The sequence below is a fragment of the Aquarana catesbeiana genome, linkage group LG11, assembly GCF_042186555.1.
Source record: "Aquarana catesbeiana isolate 2022-GZ linkage group LG11, ASM4218655v1, whole genome shotgun sequence".
NCBI classification, from domain to species: Eukaryota; Metazoa; Chordata; class Amphibia; order Anura; family Ranidae; genus Aquarana; species Aquarana catesbeiana.
Genome location: NC_133334.1, coordinates 175242723 through 175270557, shown reverse-complemented (window position 1 = coordinate 175270557; position 27835 = coordinate 175242723).

The window sequence follows — 27835 nt, the reverse complement described above, 5'->3', positions numbered from 1 at the left end:
TTTCCCACTATCATCTGCTCCAATGCCCCAAAGAAGAAGAGAGGAGTGGCAATCCTCATCAAAGACACTATTTCCTTTCGTCAGATCTACAAGGATGTAGATGTAATGGGTAGATATATTATACTGGTTGGTGAGGTAAACAACACAGTATACACTATAGTAAATGTCTACTTACCTAATGTGAAACAAATTTCCTTTTTGAACAAGATTTGGAAACGGGTACGTGAGGTGCGAAAGGGGTACACCATAATTTGTGGAGACTTCAATGCTATTCCAAACAAAACCCTAGATGTCTCGGCCGAGACCCCGAAAAATCGGGAAAGAGTGACCCTTTCGCGCTTCATGGCCTTAGAAAGTCTACATGACGTGTGGAGATGTCAACACTCGACAGAGCGGGATTATTCCTACTTCTCGAGTGTACATCGCACATACTCAAGAATTGATTTCTTTTTGGTGGATAAATTTCTGTTACAAAATATTAGTATGTCCAGTGTACACAATATTACATGGTCAGACCATGCTCTGGTTTCCATTATGGTGGAGGGATCTCGCACTGAGACAAGAGCAAATAGATGGAAAAACGATACCTTTCTTTTCTCACATCCAGACCACAAACATACAATTAATAAAGAACTACACGAGTTCTTCAAAAATAATACAGATTCAGTGCCAGATCCCTTTACGGTCTGGAATTGTCATAAAGCCTACATAAGAGGCATCCTCATGAAAATGAGCAGTGTAGCTAAAAAGCAAAGAAACAAAAAATTAAATGACCTACTCCTTCAAATAAAAAACCTAGAGTCAGTAAACAAAAAAGCTCCAGATCCCAAAACCAGCTCACAATTAGACCAACTCAGACACGATCTCAGATTAATACTTATCTCCCAACACAAAAATATAGTTCAAAAATGGAAAGCAAATTATTATAGTCAGGGAAATAAAGCAGGTAAATTGCTAGCAAATCAAGTAAAAGAAAAAACCATCAAACAAAAAATTCCATTTATCTTTCATCCAAAAACAGGCATTAGGCTATCCAATCCAAAAGATATTGCTAATGCTTTTAGAGATTACTATAACAATCTATACAATCTGAAAGACGACACTACAAACCACCAACCGTCCCCTGAGATGATCCAGAAATTTTTGGATTCTATATCAATGCCTAAACTGAATTCAGACCAATTACAATATATCAATGCACCAATCTCTATGTCTGAATTAAATAAAACAATTCTATCCCTCCCTAACAACAAATCGCCAGGCCCAGACGGTTTTTCGGCAGAATACTACCGGACATTTCACTCCATACTAGGCCCACACCTATTAAATATATATGCATCAGCCATTTCCACATCCTCATTCCCCCCAGAAATGTTAACCGCCACAATTGTGACTTTACCCAAACCTGGGAAATCTCTTGACACCCCACAAAACTTCAGGCCTATATCCTTGCTAAATGTAGACCTGAAGATTTACGCAAAGATCATAGCCAACAGACTGGCACAATTCCTGCCCACATTAATTAAACATGATCAAGTTGGGTTTATCCCAGGCCGGCAGGCACCAGATGCAACACGCAGAATTATTAACCTACTTCACGCAGCGGAGTCCTCGGGTACGCCTCCTCTGCTTCTATCATTAGATGCAGAGAAGGCCTTTGATAGGATCCACTGGGGGTACTTGAGACTTGTTTTGGACAAACTTGGCATCTCAGGGGAAATAAATTCAGCCATTCTAGCACTCTATACCAACCCCTCTGCGATGGTATACACAGAAGGAATGTTCTCAGATAGTTTTAATATTACCAATGGGACAAGACAAGGTTGCCCTTTATCCCCCCTCATTTTTGCTTTATTAATGGAACCCCTAGCCGAAAAAATTAGATCACACCCAGAAATTTCCGGTATCAAAATCTCCAAAGAGGCACACACCATATCACTTTTCGCGGATGATGTCATTCTTTCTCTTTCTAATCCCAACACCTCCTTACAAACAGTACACAATATTTTAAACCACTTTAATCAAATTTCATACTACAAAGTTAACGCTTCTAAATCCAACCTACTTGCCATGAACATAGAAGAGAAACTACGTAATTCCCTATCATTACGCTTTCCGTATCCATGGGCAGACAAACCTATCCAATACTTAGGGATCCAACTAACGACACCAAGCAGCAACCTATTCAAAGTGAATCTGGCCCCTTTCATTTCCTCCATCCAACCAGAACTAAATAGACTAAAGTCCTTTTGTTTGTCTTGGATGGGAAGACTGGCAGCTTATAAAATGCTTATTCTACCAAGAATACTGTATTATTTTAGAGCTCTTCCAATCTCTATACCAGCAAAATTCTTTGCAACAGCCCAATCGCAACTACATAAATTTGTATGGGCAGACAAAAAACCGAGATGCTCGCGGTCTTCTCTTTCAAGACATAGAAAGGCAGGAAGAATGGGACTCCCAATTTTAAGAGACTACTTTGCCGCTTCCATACTAGATCAAACAAAATATTGGTTTCAAACACAATCCTCTAAACATTGGGCCAATATAGAACAAGCCTGGATGAACCCAAATTCTCTGAGATCCACATTGCTAGCACACTCTTTTTCAAACACTTGCCTCAAATCCAATTACCCTACCATACAATTAGTACTAAATACATGGAAGAAATTCTGTTCTGAAGTAAGACACAATACAGACCTTACAGAAATTCCAACCCCACTTAATTCATTATGCACACATATTAAAGATCTAAATACAAAACAATGGGAACATAAAGGAATAACCCTAATTTCGGATATGTACGACCGAGAAAAAATCACTCCCTTCAACACTCTAGCCCAAAAATACTCCCTTCCTACGTCTGATTACTACATGTACATAAGAATCACAACATTTTTAAAATCCCATCAGATGCAACCTATTAAAATTCCACATAAGGCATGGGCTTACTGGAACGACAAATCTACCCCAAGAAAAGGAATTTCCCTATTCTATACTTTAATACAACAAAAAGAAGCATACATTAAATTACCAGCACATCAAAAATGGGAGTCAGAACTCTCTATGTCCTTTTCAGACAAACAATGGCTAGAAGCTATTAAATCCAACAACTGTTTCACGAGATCTACAACATACTGGGAGACAGCCCAAAAACTACTACTTAGATGGTACTACACCCCCTATCTAACAGCAAAATTCTCCAATACTAGCTCCAACGAATGCTGGCGAGGATGCGGTAAAGTAGGTACCCTTCTTCACATGATATGGGAGTGCCCAAATTTGTGGAGCTTCTGGAGAGCAATATTCAGATTAATATCAAAAATTACAGGCTTTATAAGGAAAGGTGAAGCAGAATTAGCCATTTTAAGCATACACATAGACCAATACCCTTATGCTCTCAGACCAATAGTGATACAAATTCTGATGGCAGCCAGATTGACAATCACTAGCAAATGGAAATCTAACAGCACACCGAATGTTAGCGATGTTATTAGGAAAATTGATGAGGCTTTCAAATACTAACAGATTATGGCAAATACACAGGGAAACACAAACCGTTTTTACAAACAGTGGAATCCTTGGATTAGTTTCAGGAACATTACATAGAAAAAGTTTATATGCACTTCCTTTCCCCTTGCTCTTTTTCGCTAACTATGCAATAGGGAGCCAGAGCCCTTAACTCCTTTATTAATATTGTATTCTTTTCTGTTATCCTTTTTATTTTTTTTATTTTTTTTCATATATAATTTGAGATAAATAATCTCCATTCTATTATTATATTGATTATCAATATGGTTGTTTGATTATAATCAATCTACGATTGTTTACACATAAGCTGTGGTTTTAATTTAAAAGCTTATGGAGATATGTTAATAATCTAGCAGAACTGTGATAATATTTTTGAAAATACCTTGCATGGTATAATATTGTGAATTATTTTCTTGTAAAACCTTCAATAAAAAAGATTTAAAAAAAAAAAAAAAAAAAAAAAAAAAAAAGAGTCTGCCTTGTGTCTTGGAGAACTACATGTGAAAGTTAACTTTAAACAGCTTTATCTGTGTCTCTGTGTGTTTTGCATCTGTGTGTCGTGCATCTGTGTAAGCAACTGTTGTATAAACCTGTCAAACAGCTTCAGTGTAGTTAGGCTAATTAGCAAATCAATGGATGTCATTGACGATTTTGTTAACAAGTATGGCTGTGTTAGATTTGAGTCTATAAAAGACAATGATTTAACACACCAATTCAGTGACCTTTTGAGACAATGTAATACTCATAATGATCTGATAAATAAAATCTTCGAAAAAAGGCAAGAATGTTGTATGCATGTTGTTGAAAATGAAAGACGTTGAGGGAAAAAAAAGATTTAGAATGGTATGCTGAGAGAAAACAATTATTGGAATGGATACAAAGTGTAACCAAGAATATATTAATTATGGTTGAGCAGATACAAATGCTCATGATCACATTGAACAATTAGTGACTGAGAAATGTGTATTGGAACAGAAAGTTAATATGTTAGAGGAAACTTGTAAACAGAGAGAAAGTTGCATTGCCTCTTTGAATCATAGAGAGAATGAGCGTATTATAATACTGCTTAGGAAGGAATTAGATAAAGCCGAATGTGCAATGGTGGAGGTACCCTCCACACATGCTCAGTGCACAACAAAGTAGAAGTGAAACAACATGCAGAAAAACCATATGCTATTGTTGCTGCAAGTGATGTTGCTATGATAGGAATCAATGTTGGAGATTTGAATAAAAGGGCGGTTACTGCGCTTGAAATTGATTCAGGAGTTGAAACAGTGAACACCTGTGAGGACTCCTCAGACGATGAAAGTGTAAAGGCTGTTAATTCCAATTATAGTAATGTTATCCAGCAATGTGAGTTTCCAGTGCCATATGCTCAGAGAAGGGCCTATGCAGGGAAACCAGCTCTAAAATGTTTTTTGTGTAAAACGGGGGGGGGGGGGGGGGTCACATAGCTAAGTATTGTTTGATGGCTAAGAATGATATGCAAAGAAAATACTCTAAAACTACACCAAGGCGTTATGACGTTTATTCTGCCAGATGAGGTAGCAATCCTAAGCATGGAGGCCATAGTAATCAAACCTATTTCCCTTTTAAGACCCAAATGCGGAGGCTACAAACCGAAAATAGTCAATTAAGACAGGAAAAGCATCAATATGTAGAACAGTTGTGTAAAGTCAAAATGGAGGTAGCCGCACGGTCATTCAAATATAGCACTGGGGTAAACAATGTTAGCAACACTTAGTGAGCTGCATAGATGTTAAGAATTTTCTGGTCAATGTTTCCTTGCTACGAATAAGGTTTAGGTGTGAGTTTCATGTTTGGAATATGATAGAGGACCTTGATATATTTTTAGTATTTTCAAGGATAAGCCTCTGAATTATTATTTTTTTTAAAAACATTCTTTCTGTTATAATTAGCATGTTTTTTTCTCTTCTCTTATTTTTTAATTTTTTATTAAATTTTTGTTTTTAATTTCTTTTAAAAAAAAATGGTTTTTAATTTTTTGCAATGTTTATCTTTTTTTAAAGAGTTTTACATTTTTTTTAATTTTTTCAATTTTTAAATTTTTTACATTTTCTTTATTTTTTTATTATCAAATTTTTATTTATTTTCCATTATATACATTACTTTATACTTCAAATCTACAATATTTGAGTTTATCCAAATAAATACATTTTATCTTAACAATTAACAATTCTTCCCCCTTTCAAACAACAAAAAAAAAAATAAAAAAATAAAAAAAATAAAAATCTCAATAAAATTTAAACATTTCCTTCCCCCTTCCCCTTTCCTTATTTCTCCCACCCCTACACCAGTAGTGCTCCCTCCCCCACTCGTCTCATCTCTTCCTCTAGATATAGTGTTGCCATTGTGCTCCACACTTCCCTTCCAAATCCACAAGATTTAAAAGACATTCCGTCCTTGTGAGAGAAAAAAAAAAATCCCAATAAAATTTAAACATTCCCTTCCCCCTTCCCCTTTCCTTATTTCTCCCACCCCTACATCAGTAGTGCTCCCTCCCCCACTCGTCTCATCTCTTCCTCTAGATATAGTGTTTCCATTGTGCTTCACACTTCCCTTCCAAATCCACAAAATTTAAAAGACATTCCGTCCTTGTGAGAAAAAAAAAAAAAAACCTCAGCCTGTACAAAAAATTCTTGTTTAGGAGGCTACTAAGCCAATTCAAATCACAGTTAAGCGTCAACCTTAATATCCAAAAAAGAAAACGATATGAGGCTTCTATGAGCCATACATCCTTCATAATCAGTGAGTAAATATACCATCTTCCCTTTATTATATCTATTCAGACTATCCCTTCTCTTCTGTGCCCCCCTTCCTACCTAAGTGTTCTATCCCTTCCCATTTCCCCACCCCTTATCCCTTCCCCGTATTTAACCCCACTCAGAAATATATATATATATATATATATAAAAAAAAAAAAAATAAAGGTGAAAAAAACTAATAAGGGAGAAGAGGAAGAAAAAGAGAAAAAAAAATCAACAAATTTATATATACCCCCCCCCCCCCCGGGGACACCCGCGATCAAACCCAGAGACCACACTGCTCTTTACATCATTACTCTATCTAATCTTTTTCAAGCAGCGCATCCTGCCCATGTTTCAATGTTTTTAAATTTATTGTCTTTCACTGCATGCACCCATCTTTCGGCCTCCATTATTAAATTAACCTCTTTCTTCCAGTCCGCCAAGGTTGGACTTCTAGTTTGTTTCCATAGCCTAGGTATTAATGATTTGGCTGCATTTAGTAAGTGTGGAATAACGCTATTCTTATAAGCTCTAACAGACATTGAAGTTCCATGAAACAAAAAATTCCAGGGCGTCACATCTATTAGTCCGGGGGATAACCTTTCAACCCAAGAAGCGATTGCTTCCCAGAACATCTTAATCTTAGGGCAAGACCACCATAGGTGGAGAAAGGTGCCTTTCTGTCCTCACCCTCTCCAACATCTGGTGTCTGCCGTCAGTAACCTCTTTGCTATCTTAACTGGGGTCCAATACCACCTAGTCAAAAATTTATATGACATTTCTTGAATCTGTGAGCTTATAGACGTAGAGTGCGTCAAGTTAATGAGTTTCTTAATTTGTGCTGTGGTAAGATTATGACCTAGTTCTCCTTCCCATTCTCTAATAAAGTATGGCACTGTTTGGTTTTGTGTCGCGAAAATCAATCTATACACCTGTGACATCAAGTGTCTTTCAATGGGTATATTTACACACATGGATTTGAAAGCAGTAAGAGAACTCACTGGTCTCGTCCCGGGTTTCAGTCCCTTGAAAAAGCACCCCAATTGATGGTATCTCCACTCCTCCATAGATATCCTCCCCATTTTCGATGTCAAATCTCGCAGGGGGCTAATGTTCCCTGAGGGGCAAATTTGCCACATGTCATATCCCCATCCCTCCCCCAAGCTCCAAAAAATCCCACCTCCTCCCCTGGAGGAAACCATGGGTACCCCTCCAATGGGGTCAGAGGGGATATCCAAGGAGCGTAGTCTCCTGATTGATTTAATTTATCCCAAATTAAGAGTGTGCTCTTTGTTAATGGTGACGTCCATTTTGAGAGACCCCTGTCTGTACTCGGAATCCACGGGATTCCGGCCAGCTTCCTGCCTGCCATTATCTGCTCTAAGGGGACCCATATTTTCTTTGTGGGGTCGTGACACCAGTTCAGGATCTGCACTAAAGACATTGCTCTATAATATAAAGCTACATCTGGTAGTCCCATTCCTCCTTCCAATTTGCCTCTACACAAAATATCATACGCCAATCTGGGATGTTTATCACTCCATACAAATGCTATGAAGGCCTTTTGTAAGGTTTTAAAAAAACTTTGTGGGAGTGTAATTGGCGCTGTGTGGAAAAGATACATTATTTTGGGTAGTACACTCATCTTTATGGTGCTGACCCTTCCAAACCACGTTAATAACCGGCCCCTCCGTTTCTGCAGGTCCCCCATTACCCCCTTCATTAAGGAACCATAGTTTAAATCATACAGTAGTTTAGGATCTGCTATGATATGTATTCCCAAATATGCCAATGAGTTTTTGTTCCAAATAAAGGGATAAGAATTTTGCAAAATTGTTTTTATCCCTAAGGGGACATAAATAGGTAACAGTACAGACTTTTCAAAATGTATTTTGAAGCTGGCTAAATCTCCAAACTTAGAAACTTCTGCCATCAAAGCCGGCAGTGATGTCTGTGGTGATGAAAGATAGAATAATAAGTCATCTGCATATGCCGAGACTTTATAATCAAGTGATCCAACCCGTACTCCCTGAATTTCAATATTTCCCCTCACTTTGCAAAGAAAAGTGTTCTAATATCATAGTGAACAACAGCGGGGATAATGGACACCCTTGTCTTGTGCCATTACATATTTGGAAATAATCCGACAGTGTGCCATTTACTTTAACTCTCATCTCTTCCTCTAGATATAGTGTTTCCATTGTGCTCCACACTTCCCTTCCTTCATGAAGTCACATATGTTCCACAGGGTGTATACATGGGCCCACGTACACATATATACACATATAAACATAATCCTTGTTTGCACAACTAACTGTGGATGTAGACTCCAAATACAAGTGAACACTTAAATATTTAAAAAAAAAAAATTTTTCTAAAGGATACCCTCCCTTTGACAAAAAAAGGTACAAATGTGTACTCCCCACCTGAAAAACCTGCACAGGAGGGCAAAAAAAAGAATAAATAATGAGAGAAAAAAAACAAAAAAAAACAAAAAAACAAAAAAACCCCAAAAGAAAATCCTCAGACCATTCCCTTTCCTTTTCCCCTTCCCCCTGTCCCCCTCCCCCCTCTATCTCCATCTCCCCACAAAGTGAACCCCATCACGTCTATCATATTTCCTTATGTCCCTTTGATTGATTTCTATGTTGAGATCTGTTGGGCATTTGTTGCCATTGGCCAGGGCGTTGTAGGGAGCTCATAAAATTATTCCCCCTCCAGTCCACAATTGGGGGCAAATCTAAAGTCTCTACAAACAACTGCAAGTCATCTTTAGTGTGCAGGGTTGCTGTCTTGCAATTTCGAGAGGCCGTGAGGCTAAACGGGAACCCCCATCAATAGTTAGTTTCTACTGCGCGTAGGGCCTCTAACAGAGGTTTAACAGTCCGTTGTTGCATTAAGGTCCTACGTGATAAGTCAGGGTACAGAGATACATGTACTCCTTCCAAAATAATTTCAGATTTGCTTCGAGTTATTCTCATAATTGATTCCTTAACAGTATATTTATGTAATTTGCATATGGTATCCTTGGCTTCTCAGAATTTGGGGTTGCATTAGAGGGGACACGGTGGACCCTATCCACCTCAATGTTCTCTGGTGGTGAGTCCCCCATTATCTGGCGGAATAATCTTTGAACAGTTGGTAGCAAGTCAGGTGATCGAATCGTTTCAGGTAGTCCTTTTATTCGAATATTTTGTCTACGATCCCTATTTTCATAATCATCCAACTGGTCCCTGTAGAAATTCAGAGCTTCCTCATGGTGTTTTACAGTGTCTTGAATGTCTGCTACTGCTTGTACCACTGCTTCATGACTATTTTCTAATGACTCTACCCTGTGACCAATTGCACGTGTATCCTCTCTCTGCTTGTTGACACGATTGTTCCACTGCTGATATCAGTTCCTGAATATCTGATTTAGTGGGAAGGGCTCTTAAAAGCTCTCTAATGTCCAGCTCCAGACCCTCTAAGCCCCCACCTGCCCCTACAGATAGTTTATCCCCTTATTGTATTGGGATAGAACTAGGGGTTCTGGTCTGTGCTATTGATCCCTCTCCAGGGGAGCCTGGTCCATCCACATTCTTTCCCATACCAGCTCCCACACTTTCTTCCTCCGACCCTGGGGGAGTCCTATCCTTTATGGATACTTCCTCACTGAGGTTCAATACTGTCCTGTCTCCCTCGTTCCTACTAGCCATTTGGGTCTTTATTGCATTTTGCTCTTGTACCTGAGAGTCCTGATGCACTTTGGATGGGCCATCTCTCCTTCTCTCTGTTCCAGGGTCTGCTTTCATCGATGTTTCTCCATATCCCAGACCGCTCCGGCTGGGGGACTGTAGAGCTGTCTCTATCCCTGGGGGGTCCGCGCTGTTTACTGTACTGCCATCTCTGTAAGCCACCCTTCCCCTTCCCAGCCCTGGAGTTCTTTGCTCTGTGGTTTGCATACCGCGACCCGGCGTCATCATTCTCTGATCCGTTTTCATCGGATCCGTTCACTGAGCAGCTCCTGCTGAGGTCCGCCGTACCTTTCATCTCCTCCTCCTGTCTTCCTGATCGGTGTCCAGTCCCCGCTACATGTGGAGAGAGGTAAGATCTTATTCCTCCGTCTTGTTGTGCTGCCTGCCTGCGTGTTGGCATGTCTCTACTAAACTCAGTAGGCTGAAGAGCAGGAGTGCTGGGAGGTTCCAAATCAGCCTCACTCACAGCCGTTGCAGATTAGCTCATAGCCCGGGGAGGTGTAGAGTGGAGAGCTTTGCTCAGCACGTCCACTCTTTGCAGCTCTTGACTGGGCCATTCTAACATGAATATGCTCTAAACCAGTGGTTCTCAACTCCTGTCCTCAGGACCCACTAACAGGCCAGGTTTGCAAGATAACTGAAATAGATCACGGGTGATATCAGTTGCTGCTCAGTGATTGCAGTATTCTTTTTTTAAATTTTCTTAAAATTTTTTTTAATTTTTAATTTTTTTTAACTGTTATTTTTGTTATTTGTTCAGTTATTTTATTTTTGGTTTTGTTCAGGTGGAAAAATTGTTATGCTTAGTCCACCTGAAAGGGGGGTAATTGACTATTCCCTCAATTAGCAGCTGAGGAACAAACTCTCAGCCATAGCTTAAGCGGGGCTTTGTTGCTCAGAGAGATTGGTGGCATCCTTAAGAACATTCAACTAAGTCACATAAACACCCAGGTTAAAGTGGCTCCAGATTTTGTCAACCATGTTGAGAGGTTGGTAGAGAGTGTGATGGTACAGGACAGAAATCTGTCATGGGCTCTGGCGTGCACGCAGGGGCGGACGGAGGTATCTGCCAACTTCAAGATGGAGGCAGGTTGAGATTTTCCTCTGTCGGAAGCATGATCATAATGTCCTTTGTATGTCAGGTCAATATATGGTGGTGAACGAAAAATGTTGGGAAGATATTTCACTCTATGTTCTGGATGGAGAGATCATTGCTGTGAAGAAAGCACCTGGATATTATTTGGGACATAGACAAGGTTTTTTCCTTGTCCTAAAGGATGCCGATGTAACGTTAGTCATGAAACTAGAGTGTTTCTTGAACCTAACAGTAGGTAGAGGTGCATGATATACCCTGGGCATGGTTACTGAAATCCAAGCACAGGGATGGAATTTTGTGGGTTTTGTCATTGTTTCAGATTTATATGTGTTGTTAGACTCAAAACTTATATAGAAGGGTCTCCCACTTATCTATGCAAGCTGAGGGACGAATTGACGGTAAGGTCTCTTCATACAAGTTAGAGACTTTGCTGCCAATTCAGAAGTGACATTTATGGACTGTTCAATAGGAGCCGTGCCTGAAAAAGGGCGATATGTGCCCTTTAGGTGCAAAGTGGTTATTGTTAAAAGGCAACATATCCAATGTCATATTTCTGGATTTTCTACATCTCTGTTTCCTATTCCCAAAACCAGCCAGGCTGCAATGGTTTTAAAGGGTAAAGATATTCTCACTCTCTGTAGGACTGACATATAGCCCCCAAGTTGGATTGTAGCCAATTAAGCCTAACTGCATGACAATACTGACTCTGATCTGTCAATGAGAATTCCTGATTAACTGCTCTGTAAGCAATCTTCAAAGAGAGCCACTGCTGCCAAGATGACTGATGGGTTAAGCTAAGATTTGACCCAGGTCGGACAGTGGCAATTCATGGACAAGCGCTGCCCCCTAGTGGAAAATACAGCATGCTTCCTGGAGCATGGATAGATATTAGAAATACCTCTTGGCAATATCTATGGGGAGGAGGCAAGTGGGGGTGGCTACGAGTGGGCGTGTATGTTTGAGTAAAAAGGAGCACGCACAGGCAATTTGTCCCCTCTTTCCCTTTGGATCATGGCTCTGGCCCTCTTCAACATCTGAGCATAGTGATAGAGCCTTGTGATAAGTACTTGATGTTCCTGTATTATATGTTCTGATTGTAACCTTTGTAATATTGTAATATCTTTTAATACTTTCATGTTAGCTTTCTTATTTCGTTGGGAAATAAATAAGACTTTATTACTTATAAACCGTGTGTTTTGTTTTATAGCTAACCTTGTATTATTGTAATATCAACAGTAACATGTGGTCAGAGTTTCTATAGACTAACCAACTATAGGGATTAGACAAATTAATAGATAGGTACAATAATAGTTATTGTATCATTTTTACTTCAGTTTCCCTTTTCACCTTCGGGTTGTTACGAGGGGGGCATCTAGGGTTGGGCCTGGGAGGTGAGTGGTTGCCGTAATTTAGGCTGCGGCTTTGCGGCCTACCAACTGGGGGGGCGCTCTCGCGGGTGGCAGCCGAAAATTTAGGCTGCGGCTTTGCGGCCACCGCACTCGCGGCCAAAAATTTAGGCTGTGGCTTTGCAGCCTAGCGCACTCGCGGCTGGCGGCCGAAAATTTAGGCCGCAGCTTTGCAGCCTACTGCACTCACTGCCAGTGGCCGAAAATTTAGGCTGCGGCTTTTCAGCCTACCGGCTTGGAGGTCCGAAAGTTTAGGCCGCGGACTTGCAGCCTATCAACCAGCTGTCCAGTTAGGCGGTCCAGTCCCACCGTGGGCCGCGCACTCGCAGTGGGCAGCCAAAATTTAGCCTTTTGCGGCCTACTGGCCCGTGTTTTTGTACCTATTGTGCCGTGGCTTCTGTGGCCTCCTGGATCGGCACCCCTGTGAGGGGCCCGGTCTGTGCCCCTGTGAGGGGCCCCGGTCGCCCCGGTATATGCCCCCTGTGCAGGGCCCCGGTATGTGCCCCCATGTGGGACCCCAGTATGTGCCCTCTGTGAGGGGCCCCGATCTGTGCCCCCTGTGAGGGGCTCCGGTATTTGCCCCTTTATTTGTCCCCTGTGAGGGGCTCCAGTATTTGCCCCTGGTGAGGGTCCCCGGTATTTGCCCCTGGTGAGGGTCTCCGGTATTTGCCCCCTGTGAGGGCCCCCGGTTTTCACCCCCCATGAGGGGCCCCGGTTTACGCCCCTGTGAGGGGCCCCTAGTCTGCATCCCCTGTGAGGGGCCCCGGTATTTGCCCCCTATGAGGGGCTCTGTTTTGTGCCCCCTGCAAAGGGGCCTTGGTCTCTGCCCCCTGTGAGGGGCCTCGGTCAACATCCCATATGTGGACCTCGGGCGGGGGGTTCCAGTTGGTGGCCCCCTCCCCCTGTGTTTTGTGGGGTAGCGCTTAGACATATAGCCTAGAATATGGCACCCCTGCCCTCCCCTCCCCCCTCTGTATCCTATCTGGCTCTTGCGGGGTGGTGACCATGCTCCCTATCTTGTCAGGGAGTGAGGATGACTGCAGTAGGGCACGAAACAGCGCTGGTTATCACACTTATTACAGCTGTGCAGGAACCTTTCAAGATGGGGGATGCAGCGGTGGCTGCGGTGGAGAGCCGATACCTCATAAGCCGTCTTGCATGGCAAAAGTGTTCCCTCTTATCTTGATAATTGTGCTTGAAGACTGGAAGGGTCTAGAGTGCATTTGTGTTTCTGAAAAAAAAAAAAAAAAAAATCGCCTGCTGTGAGATACCCATTTGGTTATTCCCCTGCCTTTGCTGCATACTCTGTCTCGGAAGGTGGCCTCTTGGTGGCTTTCTCCTCTGCTCAGGATGTTGAAAAGGGTGGCGTTATCTTCTCGTTCACCTTACCCAGGTAGGCGGTGCTTTGCCCTTTTCTATAGTTCTGTCCCTGGGTTTCCATTTGAACAAGGACATTGTGTTTCCTTTCTTGTGTCCCTGGCAATACATCTCAAGGAATTTGCCTTATCTGCCCAGGATGTGGTTTGGGGGATTCGGATGTATTTGCCAGCCACTGAGTCTTTTGGAGGTCAGGCACTCTGTACTCACGGACAGGCCAAGAAAGGGGCTGTCTGTTTCTTCTGCGACCTTCTTGTGGATGGATCAGACAGATGATGACTCTGCGCTATTCTGTGAGGAATCGGGTTCCTGCTTTCCCTGTTATGGCGCATTCTTCTCGGGCGCTTACTGCGTCTTGGGCCTTCTGTCTTCTTCAGGCGTTCATGGTGCATTTTTCACAAGTTCTACGAAGTGGATGGGTTGGCATCTGCGGGTGCCTTTTTTGGCCACAAGCTTTTTGCAGGCTGCTGTTAAGAGGGTCTAATCCCTCTTGAAGGGGTATCGTTCAGGTTGGGTTCCAGCTTCTCCTGTGTGAAGCTCCTGTTAACTGGTTGACTTGTGTTAGCCTTGGGATTTTTGGCTGTCCCACCACTCATGTTCAGCACTGCTTTGGGACGTCCCTACCGTTCTGAACAAAGAAGGCTGTGTCTGTCAATGAACAAATGAGAAAATTGAATTTTTTACTTACCGTAAAATCTGTTTCTCTGAGTTCATTGACAGACACAGCACCCACCCCTCTATGGAGTTTTTGATACGTCTATTACTGCTTGCTACTAAACTGAATACCTAGAGCAGGGAGGGGGTTATATAATGATGGAGGAGGCCCATGGGCGTAGCCACTGGGTTTTTTTGTTCTGCCTAGTCCTACTCCTGCGGAGATGATATAACCCTACCGTTCCGAATAAAGAAAGCTGTGTCTGTCAAACTCAGAGAAACGGATTTTACGGTAAGTAAAATATCCTATTTTCCCAACCCCCCATTACACTTTTGAAGGCCCTGGAGGACCTGGACAATAGAATCGCCTACAAAATGACCTCCGGTCTTCTTCCTTCTTCACCGCTCCCGCCGCCGACTCGTTGAAAATTTTAAAAAAGAACCTCCTCAATGCTGCGATGAGGCAGACGACATAATTCAGAGACCCCGCCCCTTGTGACTTCACCAACGAGGCATGATGAGTCCGTGATGTCACAAGGGGGCGGGGTTTCCAGATTACACCATCTGGTGGCCACCCCCATAGTTATATATGAAATGTGTGCCATTGAAGCGGACAGATCGGCGGGCCGCAGCGTCGGAGGGTCGTTTTTGTATCTTTAGCGGGTCGGTGGCGGCAGCGACGGTGGAGGAAGAACAAAGGAAGAAGCGGGGAAAGGAGAAGACTGGAGGAAGAAGCGGGGGAAGAAGAAGCCAGAGGAAGAAGCGGGGGAATGAAAAGACCGGAGGAAGAAGCGGGGGAAGAAGAAGACATTTCTAATAAAGGACTTGTCAAAAAATGGCTATTGTCTTTTGTCACACTACACTCATTGTACCCCATTACTCATTCACATGGGGGGGGATCAGGGAGCACCCTTGTTAAAGTGGGCTTCCAGATTCCAACAAGCACCCCGCCCGCAGACCCCGATAACCACCGTCCATGGTTGTCGGGATGTTCTCATCAACATAGGGACAAGTGCAGTGATTTAATAATAATATGTATAGTATAGTAGTATCGTGGGTATGATAATTAATTAGTAAGTACTCTTCCGCAGCAACCCAATTCTTCCAGAGAGATGCACTTTATTGACTTCCAACACAGAACAAAGTCCAAAGTCCACAGATGACAAAAGTATCCAGCAGAGTATATCATTCAGAGTCCCATTTCTTAGGTCTGTGTCTTAATACACAGACAAGCCTAACAAACTATAGACTGAATGCCGTGTTATATTCACTAGACACTGAATGGCTGAGCAATTTGATTGGCCGTTTCAATTTAGGACTTTTATTTGCTTCAGTCTTTCAGACAGACAACAACTCCTAGCCGTGAACAGCTGCAGTCATAAACCGCCCCAATTTGCACTCCCGCATATCAACATCAACAAGTCTCCTTAGATAAGTGTAATTAGATTAGATTAACAGATACTACCAGAACATCCTTTGAGATGTTCAAATAGACTTGCATAAGATTAACACATCAAAGGGTCTTCAGCTGTCCCCTTGCTATGTTAAAATTCAGTTGGCTCGGACAAATCAACCATTGTCAACTGAATTCTGCCTGGTTAATATTGACTGTATGTGTACATACATATAATAATATAATGTCCCACATAAATCGGTGAACATATTACAACAACAAGGTGCTTTGGGGCGGGGGGGGCAAAGCCCCCCGCCCCAAAGCACCCTTCACCCCATGTTGAGGGCATGCGGCCTGGTATGGTTCAGGAGAGGGGCGCTCGCTTGTCCCCTCCCTTTCCTGACCTGCCGGGCTGCATGCTCGGATAAGGGTCTTGTCTGGATTTTGGGGGGGACCCCACGCCATTTCATTTTTATAAAGAACCGCACTTAGCCCCCACCTATACTGAAGAAAGGCTTCCTGCTCAAATGCTTAGTCGCTACTGCAGATTCGCCTCACTCAGAAGAATTGACCCACAGGAATATCTTTAATGGTGTGTCTCGGATGACCCGATTGGGCCAATAGAAGGGAATTGCCTGACAAAGGTTTCCTGTACAGAGTGGTAATGACTCTTGAGCCCATACCCATCAGTCTGTAATGAATGTATTTTATTTACAGGGTTTCACCAACCCCAACCTCACGTTTAAACAAATCCTAGGGGTGCTACTGCCAAATGCAACTAAGGGCTGGTTTACAAGTGAGACAGGCACTGCTGTTTCTATGAAAAGTGATCTAAGCATGTTTGACAGGCTGATTTAAACCTATAACTACTGTGCAATTGCAGTTTGGTAGTACAAGCATTGTAGATTTAAACCAGGCGGTAAAGAGGTGACATATCGCCTCATCACCACTTGCCAAACACCTCTGGAAAGCAAAATGCATGTGGATCACATTTCAGAGGAGCCTGCTCCGCGTTCCTGTGCGATTTAGTGTGGTGAGATTTTGCAACCCATTCATTTGAAGGGGCTGCAAATCACATCAGACTGCACAAAAAAAAAAATAGTGCATGCACTACTTTTCAAAAATGCACTGTGCCAAATCACAATACTGTAGTGCCATGCGGTCTCATGTCCACGATTAATAATGTATTGGCACCCGTAGTAATTCGCAAAGTGCGTTTTCAACAGTGCAGGAAACGCACATGGAACATGCCTTTCTGGCACCGCGTTCTGGTGTGAACCGACCCTAACAACAGGACACTGTCTGGTGATCTTTGATTTCACTAGTGTTGTTCAGGTAGATCTCCACCTCTCTAAGGTTGCCTACCCCTGCATTAAAACCATACTGACAAACATTAAAATGCGTATTAGAGGTCATAAATGTATCAACAACCACTTCCTGAAAGGCCCATATAGGATGTTAAGGCGGTCGCTGTAACGAATTTGATGCGTGTTGCGGGAAAATCCCCACTTCCTCAGGACCTTACAGACCTCAAAATATTCCAATATCATTACAATGCCATAAAAGACACTAAAAATAGAAAACAGTGAATAAATAAAGTGAATATTTCATACATAGAGATAGCACCTAATAGGAAAACAGGGGACAAGGGTGAAAGAAGAAAAAAAATAATATGGAAAATAGATAAAATATATATTTTAAATTTAAAAAGGAGAGCAAGGGGCGGGACTTTACATGAAGCACATGAAAGCAGATAAATAAATTGGGTAAAAGACAGCTTTTAATTGGTTCAAATTTTCATATATTTACATATTTAATTTTTATGCATTTTGCTTTATCTCAATATTTTTATATTTCATTAGAACCTAATATTGCACAATAGTATGCCTTCCAACAAGGAATTTACAGATACATGGATTAATTGATGCATATTTACACACATTGCAGTTGATGCCTATACAGAGTAGTGAGCCATTAAAGTGTCACTTGATGGAGATGAAGAGAGATGAAAATTGGTCAAAAAGGAACGTCCATACACAGTTGATAGTTATATACACATATCGGTAGTTATAAACTCTATGCGTTTCGGGGCCTTTTAGCCACTCATCAGGAGCAAAACCGTATTCATCGTCTATAAATAAAAAGGACAATCCTATTTAAATGATCTAAAGGGGTTGATGGAACAATTGGGCAAATGTAGAATATGAGAAACCCACACATATATACATTTATCCCACAAACTTACGTATGCATCTGCGCAATGGTGGTGCAGCCATGAGAATCACAGACCAGACAAAAATGCCACATCCGGGAGCTGAGGGGGCGTAACAGGGTGACAGCAGCCAACACAAACATCACCCCGAGTGGGTCAAGATATATGAAGTGACACTGGTGTTGGCTGAATAGGGTGACCCCAATTGGGGGACCTCTCAGTGGCGTCACTAGGGTTGGTATCACCTGGTGCGAGAAAATATGGTGTCACCCCCCCCACAATAACCTCTTCCCAATATATTTTTACCCTACTGTTTTCTCTCTGTTCTCCCTTCTTCCCCTTTTCTCTCTCTCTCTATCCATCTTTCTTGTTCTTTCTATCTCTTCTTCTTCCTCTCCCTTTACTTGTCCCTGTTCCCCCTACCCGCCTCTCTCTCCAGGGCCAGATTTACATCGCAGGAGCCTATAGGCACTGGACTCTGAAGCCCCCCTCCCAACAGTGTTGCCAACCCCCCACAATTTTATTATACACATTGAAAATTTACTGACAGAATGCTTTTTTTTCCTGAGAAGCTGAGATGACAGCGTGCTGCCCGATATTGTGGAGAATGAAATGTACATTTTGTATACTTCAAACAAAGGTTGTACAAAAAAGGGGGGGGGCAGTAGGATGCACTGAATTGTGCATCACACTGCCCCCTAGCAGCAATGCAGAGTGGCTGAAGTGCCAAATTGCTCTGCGATTTCATGCTGTTTCAGTGTGAATTAGCCCTAAGAGGGAAAGAGGGAAAGAGGGGTTGGAGGGATAGAGACAGAAGGGGGGAGTGGTAGGAGAGATAGGAACAGGAGGGAGAGAGAGGGGTAGATGGGAAAGTAGGAGAGAGATAGAGAAAGTGGGGAGAGAGGCAGGGGTCTGAGAGAGAGAGAGAGAGAAGGGGTGAGAGAGAGAAGGGGTGAGAGAGAGAGAGAGAGAGAGAGAGAGAAGGGGTGAGAGAGAGAGAAGGGGTGAGAGAGAGAGAGAGAAGGGGTGAGAGAGAGAGAGAGAGAGAGAGAGAGAGAAGGGGTGAGAGAGAGAGAGAGAGAGAGAGAAGGGGTGAGAGAGAGAGAAGGGGTGAGAGAGAGAGAGAAGGGGTGAGAGAGAGAGGCAGGGGTCTGAGAGAGAGAGAGAAGGGGTGAGAGAAAGAGAGAAGGGGTGAGAGAAAGAGAGAAGGGGTGAGAGAGAGAGAGAGAGAGAGAGAGAGAAGGGGTGAGAGAGAGAAGGGGCGAGAGAGAGAGAAGGGGTGAGAGAAAGAGAGAAGGGGTGAGAGAGAGAGAGAGAGAGAGAGAGAGCGAGAGAGAGAAGGGGTGAGAGAGAGAGAGAAGGGGTGAGAGAGAGAGAGATAGAGAGAGAGAGAGAGAGAGAGAGAGAGAAGGGGTGAGAGAGAGAGAGAGAAGGGGTGAGAGAGAGAGAGAAGGGGTGAGAGAGAAGGGGTGAGAGAGAGAGAGGCAGGGGTCTGAGAGAGAGAGAGAGAGAGAGAGAGAGAAGGGGTGAGAGAGAGAGAGAGAGAGAGAGAGAAGGGGTGAGAGAGAGAGAGAGAAAGGGGTGAGAGAGAGAGAAGGGGTGAGAGAGAGAGAGGCAGGGGTCTGAGAGAGAGAGAGAAGGGGTGAGAGAAAGAGAGAAGGGGTGAGAGAGAGAGAAGGGGTGAGAGAGAAGGGGTGAGAGAGAGAGAGAAGGGGTGAGAGAGAGAGGCAGGGGTCTGAGAGAGAGAGAGAAGGGGTGAGAGAAAGAGAGAAGGGGTGAGAGAGAGAGAGAGAGAGAGAGAAGGGGTGAGAGAGAGAAGGGGCGAGAGAGAGAGAAGGGGTGAGAGAAAGAGAGAAGGGGTGAGAGAGAGAGAGAGAGAGAGAGAGAGAGAGAGAGAGAAGGGGTGAGAGAGAGAGAGAAGGGGTGAGAGAGAGAGAGAAGGGGTGAGAGAGAGAGAGATAGAGAGAGAGAGAGAGAGAGAGAGAGAGAGAGAGAGAAGGGGTGAGAGAGAGAGAGAGAGAGAGAGAGAGAGAAGGGGTGAGAGAGAGAAGGGGTGAGAGAGAAGGGGTGAGAGAGAGAGAGGCAGGGGTCTGAGAGAGAGAGAGAGAGAGAGAGAGAGAGAGAGAGAGAGAAGGGGTGAGAGAGAGAGAGAGAGAGAGAGAGAAGGGGTGAGAGAGAGAGAGAGAGAGAGAGAGAGAGAAGGGTGAGAGAGAGAGAGGCAGGGGTCTGAGAGAGAGAGAGAAGGGGTGAGAGAAAGAGAGAAGGGGTGAGAGAGAGAGAGAAGGGGTGAGAGAAAGAGAGAAGGGGTGAGAGAGAGAGAGAAGGGGTGAGAGAAAGAGAGAAGGGGTGAGAGAGAGAGAGAGAGAGAGAGAGAAGGAGTGAGAGAGAGAAGGGGTGAGAGAGAGAGAGAGAGAGAAGGGGTGATAGAGAGAAGGGGTGAGAGAGAGAGAAGGGGTAGAGAGAGAGAGAAGGGGTGAGAGAGAGAGAGAAGGGGTGAGAGAGAAGGGGTGAGAGAGAGAGAGAAGGGGTGAGAGAGAGAGAGAGAGAGGGGTGAGAGAGAGAGAAGGGGTGAGAGAGAGAGAGGCAGGGGTCTGAGAGAGAGAGAGAAGGGGTGAGAGAGAAGGGGTGAGAGAGAGAGAGAGAGAGAGAGAGAGGCAGGGGTCTGAGAGAGAGAGAGAGAGAGAGAGAGAAGGGGTGAGAGAGAGGGAGATGGGGTGAGAGGGGTTGAGGGTGAGTGAGGGGTGAAAGAGAGATGGGGTGATAGAGAGAGGGGGTGGGGGGTGAGAGATAGAAAGAGAAGAGGGCGGGGGTGACAGAGAGGGGGATGAGAGAGAGAGAGAGGGGGGGGGGTGGGGAGTGACAGAGAGGGGGTGAGAGAGGGAGTGGAAGGGTGAGAGAGGAAAGTGGGGTTGACAGAGAGGGGGGTGAGAGAGAGAGGGTGGTTGAGAGAGGGGGGTGAGACGCAGAGAGGGACGAGACTCCCCCCTCCTCATCTTGCCCCGGATCGCACACAGCCGGCTCTGCCATCCTCACTGGAGGCACAGACAGCAGAGCTTGAGGCTTTGTCTGTGGGAATGGCATGTGTTGGGTGTGTGCCCGGATCGAGTGTTCATGTTCAGTGCCAGTGGAGAGAAGAGCAGAGGGCAGTTTCACAACGTACAGCTGCCGCGCCGCCCGGGCGGAGATGGTAGTGTGTGTAGACAGTGACAGGCTGGCTCAGTAGGAGGAGGAGGAAAGAGGACACGCAGCACGCTCACACACTGACATACCAAGCGCCGCCACGGCGCTGGAGGTGTGTGTTCTTTCAACCCGGCAGGCTGCGGAGTGCGGGGTGAACGGGTCAGCTCATTAAAAAAAAAAAAAAAACAGTGCTTTCCACACCGTCGGGAGGGTGTCACCCCTCTAGCGGGTGTCACCCGGTGCGGACCGCACCCCCCGCACCCCCCTAGCAACGCCTCTGGGACCTCTGTAAAAAATTTGACAAAAAATATAAAAGTGGTGTAAAAAATGTGTTGAAAAATGTTGCGTAGAGTGAAAAGGTAAAATACAAGAAAATAGAGGAGAAAGAAAAAAGAGAAAATGGGGAGGCACAGAAATATGAAAAAAAGAAAGAAAAAGAAGAAACAAGAAATAGTGAAAGACCAGATGGTTGGTTAGTAGTGAAGAAGAGTAAATACCTGTTGCAAAATGGATAGGGGCATTAATACCATGGTACATAATGTTCCGCAAGGAAAAATGGTGTGACGAGATCTGTGTGTGAGACCCAACAAGGGGAGATGCTCATATAGAGAGCGCCGCCACAGCCCGGCCCCCAACGTCACGCCCTAGCAGCCCAGAGGAGGGGAGGGGAGGCGCCGCCGACCAGGCAGCCAAACCACCCAAGCCACCCAGCAGGAAGCGCCAAACCAAACAATCCCCGATGTGCTAGCAGATGTATCACCTGCCATCTGGTCTTTCACTATTTCTTGTTATAATATAAAAAAATTGAGATATAGCAAAATGCATAAAAATTAAATATGTAAATATATGACAATTTGAACCAATTAAAAGCTATCTTTTACCCAATTTATTTATCTGCTTCCGTGTGCTTCATGTAAAGTCCCGCCCCTTGCTCTCCTTTTAAATTTCAAATATTGAACCGGGATGGAGAAGGGGACCCGAACGGCCCCTTATACCTCATTTAAAATCCCAAAAATTCTTCTGTCTTCTCTTTCCACATACAGTGCCTTGAAAAAGCATTCATACCCCTTGAAATTTTCCACATTTTGTCATATTACAACCAAAAACATAAATGTATTTTATTGGGATTTTATGTGATAGACCAACACAAAGTGGCACATAATTGTGAAGTGGAAGGAAAATGATAAATGGTTTTCAATTTTTTTTACAAAAAAATATCTGAAAAGTGTGGCGTGAATTTGTATTCAGCCCCCTTTACTCTGATACCCCTACCTAAAATCTAGTGGAACCAATTGCCTTCAGAAGTCACCTAATTAGTAAATAGAGCCCACCTGTGTGTAATTTAATCTCAGTATAAATACAGCTGTTCTGTGAACCCTTTGGAGGTTTGTTAGAGAACCTTAGCGAACAAGCAGCATCATGAAGGCCAAGAAACACACCAGACAGGTCAGGGATAAAGTTGTGGAGAATTTTAAAGCAGGGTTAGGTTATAACAAAATATCCCAAGCTTTGAACATCTCACAGAGCACCGTTCAATTCATCATCCAAAAATTGAAAGATTATGGCACAACGGCAAACCTACCAAGACAAGGCCATACACCTAAACCAGTGGTTCTCAACTCCTGTCCTCAGGACCCACTAACAGGCCAGGTTTGCAAGATAAGTGAAATACATCACAGGTGATATCATTTGCTGCTCAGTGATTGCACTATTCCAGTCTGTATCTCCCCAAGGTAATACTTAAAATCTGGCCTGTTAGTGGGTCCTGAGGACAGGAGTTGAGAACCACTGACCTAAACTGACAGACTGCGCAAGGAGAGCATAAATCAGAGAAGTAGCCAAGAGGCCCATGGTAACTCTTGAGGAGCTGCAGAGATCCACAGTTTAGGTGGGAGAATCTATCCACAAGACAACTATTAGTTTGTGCACTCCACAAATCTGGCCTTTATGGAAGAGTGGCAAGTAGAAAGCCATTGTTGAAAGAAAGCCCCGTTTGCAAGAAGCAATATGGGGGACACAGCAAACATGTGGAAAAAGGTGCTCTGTTGATATGAGCAGTAGTGTATTTAGGTTTTGTGCTGCACTAGGCCTGACTCGTGTACCCCCTAATTTAAATATGACCCACCCCTTCCTGTCAAGGCCACAACTCTTGCTGTTTAAAACCAGCCCTGAAATTTTCGAGTGGGGACACTAGTTCTGAGGGCCTGGGAGGGGGCAATGGATTCCCTTAATTTGCATAGATTTCCTCTCACGTCCTGTTTGGCTATGGGGCAGGAAGCGAGGAGGAATCTCTGCAATGGGACAGGGATGCTAAAAATAAACTGACAGGGGCTATAACCCTCGCTTACTCTTTCCAAAATGAAAAAAAAAAGTGTTGCCTATAGTTCTACTTTAAGCACAAATTTCTGATAATTTTATGGAGAGGACTAAGAATATATAACCATGCCAATGCTGCAGCAGAAAACATATAGAACAGTGAGGAAGGTGGTCTAGGATGATAGGACAGTCAAAATTAGAAGTGGCGCCCCCCCCCACAATTGCGGAATGCTAGCCGCCCGCATACCGGAAGCAGTGGCCGGTATGGAATAAAATTCAACTTACCCAACAGTGACTGCAATGTCTGAAGTTGCACCTTGCGTAGTCCCATTATCCCCTGAATCTCAGCCTGTAGCACCAACAGCTTATCCTCTGGTAGTCTGCACTCCATGACGTCCGAATGCCCAAGAAGCTTAGCACCGTAGTCGGTCCTTCCGTCTTCTCTGGGGCCAACAGGATGCCGAAACGAGCGGCAACGTGTTCCAGCGTAGTCAACAGGACTGAACAAACCCCAGACGAGGCCGGGCCCACACACAGAAAATCATCCAGGTAGTGTATGATCTATAAATAGGTAACAATTGGCGCAAACAAATATAGAGTCACAAAATAGATATGCAAGCTGAACACCATAGGTAATTACATATGCCTAAAACGTATACAAAAATAAGGGTAAGTGCAGCACAATAAATGAGAACAAATAAGATGATAATCCAAAAATGAATTAATATCAAATGTCCTTAGGACAAATCCATAATGTGTGGAATTCCAATGATGTAATCGGTCTTATATAGCTTCACCCAAATACACTAAATGCGCTTACCAGATTCTGTGGACCTCTGGAGGGTCTGGTTTCTCCTGACGAAGTTCCTCTGACTTCCGTTTGTGCCGTCTTAAAAGCCGCTGGGTGACTGTCAGGCTCCACTCCTCACTGACGAAGTCCAACCAGGATGTAACACCGTGTACGGGGGGGAGGAGCTTACTTGCGGACGTCACCCGCTGCCACACTGTGTTTGCTGGCATTGTATTCAATATCGTGCTGCTGTTCATTCACTTTTATCATTGCGCTCATGAGCGCTCGTTTTTACTGTTTGTCAGTGACTTTTTTACAATAAAACATAAGGAGTGCACTTAGATTGTACCTTCAATTTTTTACATTGATACATTGGAGCGGCCTTCCCCACATTTCTGATGTACATCTCTGCTGACCTGGCTGCATACATCTGACATCTCCCTGCTGGACGGCTGGTCTACTCCCCTTTGGACGGCTCCAGGCTTCATTGAGTTTTCAGAGATACCACCAGGAATTACCATCATCCCCGTGGGGATATATGTGAGTATAACCTCTGCTTGCAGAGGTCCACAGAATCTGGTAAGCGCATTTAGTGTATTTGGGTGAAGCTATATAAGACCGATTACATCATTGGAACTCCACACATTATGGATTTGTCCTAAGGACATTTGATATTAATTCATTTTGGATTAATCTTGGATTATCATCTATTAGTTCTCATTTATTGCGCTGCACTTACCCTTATTTTTAGGTAAGGTATGATCAAATTCACTGCCGCGATGTCTCGAACCACCTAATGAACTAAACTGCTCAAACAACGCACAAGAAATAGTGCAACCCATAGGCAAGCAGCGGTCTACATAAAACTCCTCCTGCCAATGGCAACCTAGCAACCTAAAACTATCCGGGTGTAAAAGCCAATTCTATGTCAGCTTTTGCCATATGGGCGCCCTGTCCGTACTTGCGAACCCAAAATACAGCTGCATCAAAACGTATCAAAAATGTGATACTGCACACATTTCTGGGTTAATTGAGTCATTGACCGATCCCCCTTTGGGAAGGAAAGATAGTCGATCAGCCTAAATTTATTCGGATCCTTTTTTGGCACAACCCCCAAAGGTGAAACCACCAAATCCGGTAATGGCAAACTAGGGAATGGGCCACCCATGCGGCCCAAAGCCACCTCCTTCCTTAGTTTCTCTGAAACTATATCCATATGCTGTAAAGCTGAGCGCAGATTGTGAGCCACCAGAGGTGCATCAACCAGGGTCGACGGAATCGTAAACCCCTCTAAAAACCCCATGTTCAACAACCTGGCTGCTCTCCTATCTTTTCCATCTTTTCCACTTTCACCGGCGTCGTCCCACTTACTTACAGACTCAACGGCATGGCCCTTTCCTTGCTTAAAGCAGCGGGACAATGGGTGTCCACCTCCACATCCTGAGCATTCGTGCTTGTATTTGCAGGACCCCCCCAAACTTGCAGGAGTCCTCGTTATATTGCCAGCACTCCCCCTTTTTTCTTGTGGCCGACTGTCCAGGGTTGGATGAGCCACCGGCCCTCCCTGGGAAAAACAGACTCGTCCTCGCAGACATCATAAATCGCATCCACAGACTAATATCTTTGTGATCCCACCGTAGTGGCGGCCGTATCGCCCTCCTCTGCCTGAACTTTTCATCATAGCGCAACCACGCCATTCCCCCGTAGACTCTATGTGCCTCACCCACGGCGTCCAGGTAGCAGAACAGCGCCGAACAATGTTCAGGGTTCTTCTCACTGATCACACTAGCCATTATGGCGAATGTCTGGAGCCAATTCTGGAAAGTCCGCGGAATAAGCCTGTATTTCCTCTTCTCCTCATCCTCTTTCTTATGATCCTCCAGCTTCAGGTGCGCCCCAAGAGGCCCCTCGAAACACACATAAACCTCACATTTTGCAGTGTCTGCTAACCTGACCAGATCCTGTTTTTTTAGCTACCTCTCCTGCTGTGTCCCCCGTCGTCATCTTGGGAGACTACTCCTGTCCTACCAACGCTGGTACACCAACCCCTGGTGCCAGAAACGCCAGAAACCCCTGTAACCCCAAGTCTGCCGTGGCGTGGTCGCTGACCGACATGGCCAGAGTGGGGAAAACGGGTAGAATCGCCCGCTGTGGGGGGATCTGACTACCAGGCCTAATCCCACTATCTGCTCCGGAGCCAGCATCCCCCACAATACACATTTGAGAAAAAACTGACTTACCAGGCTGCCTAGGAAGAGTCCCACCAGACAACGGTCCCGCCTCCATTGCTGCTGGACATCTTCGCGGCACTTCATCATCCGACAGCGACAGCTCACCCTCAGATCAATCGTCCACCATTCCCTTGGCTCCTGCTGACAGTCCTCTGGGGGATTCATCCCCAGATGCTGAGGATCCGCGCTAATCTCTGCAACGCCTCCGCGCACTGGATCCGCCCACCGACTTCTTGGACGCTTTTCCTGGGCCTCTGCCGCCTGCACCGCTCTGTCGGCCTGCTTCTCTCCTCTGGGGGGTGCTGGCTGCAGATGGAAAAGGTCCAGCGGCCGCTGTGGATCGCATCCAATGCCGGAGCCCCGCTCCCGCTGCACTAATGCCAGGGGTGGAGCCCACATGTTCCGTCTCCCTCCGCGTGTCTGGCCTAGTGGGGGCTGCAGATCTGCCAGCAGCCCCACTAGCCACACTCCGGCCATGCTGGGGATTCCTCCCAGGACCCCCGATGTGCGCACCGCTGATAGTTTTGCAGGGGCCTCAAGGGACTCCCATGTTGCCGCTGAGCCCTGGGGGGGGGTCCAGTGAGAAGCGATCCGGAGGCCATGACCGCCGAGTTCATGTGGACTCTCTCCTTGCTATATTCAGTTCTGGGGACCCCTCTCCTAATGCCGCTGTAAGCCTTCCCTGCAGCCATCCATCCCCCTTGTCACCGCTTTCGCCCTAAGCCTGTCCAGCAAAACCTCAACCTCAGCCATGGTCCTGCAGCTCCTCACAGCTCACTCCCAATGCTACCACTGAGCTGGGGAGGGACACATGTGCTGCTTCATGCAGCTAGCTCCTCCCCCCTGTCTAACTCACTGATCTCCTAATCTTTTACATAAACTCTATTCTCCTTGTGCCCTGCTTAACCCTGTCATGCCCGCCCTTCACTTATGTCATTTTATTTCCTTTTGCTCCGGGCTTCTCTTTCTTTTTGTAAACAACAGCTTGGGGAGCCAGTCTGTATGATTTAGTGCACTCTGAACAATATTAGAGATTTTTTGGATAAATTCTGGTGTCTTTCGCAGACTTTGGATAGAAGTAACAGGTGTGGAAAAATTGGGCTTTGGGTGTTGGTGGTGCTTTCACACTGTAAGAGAAAGAGGACTC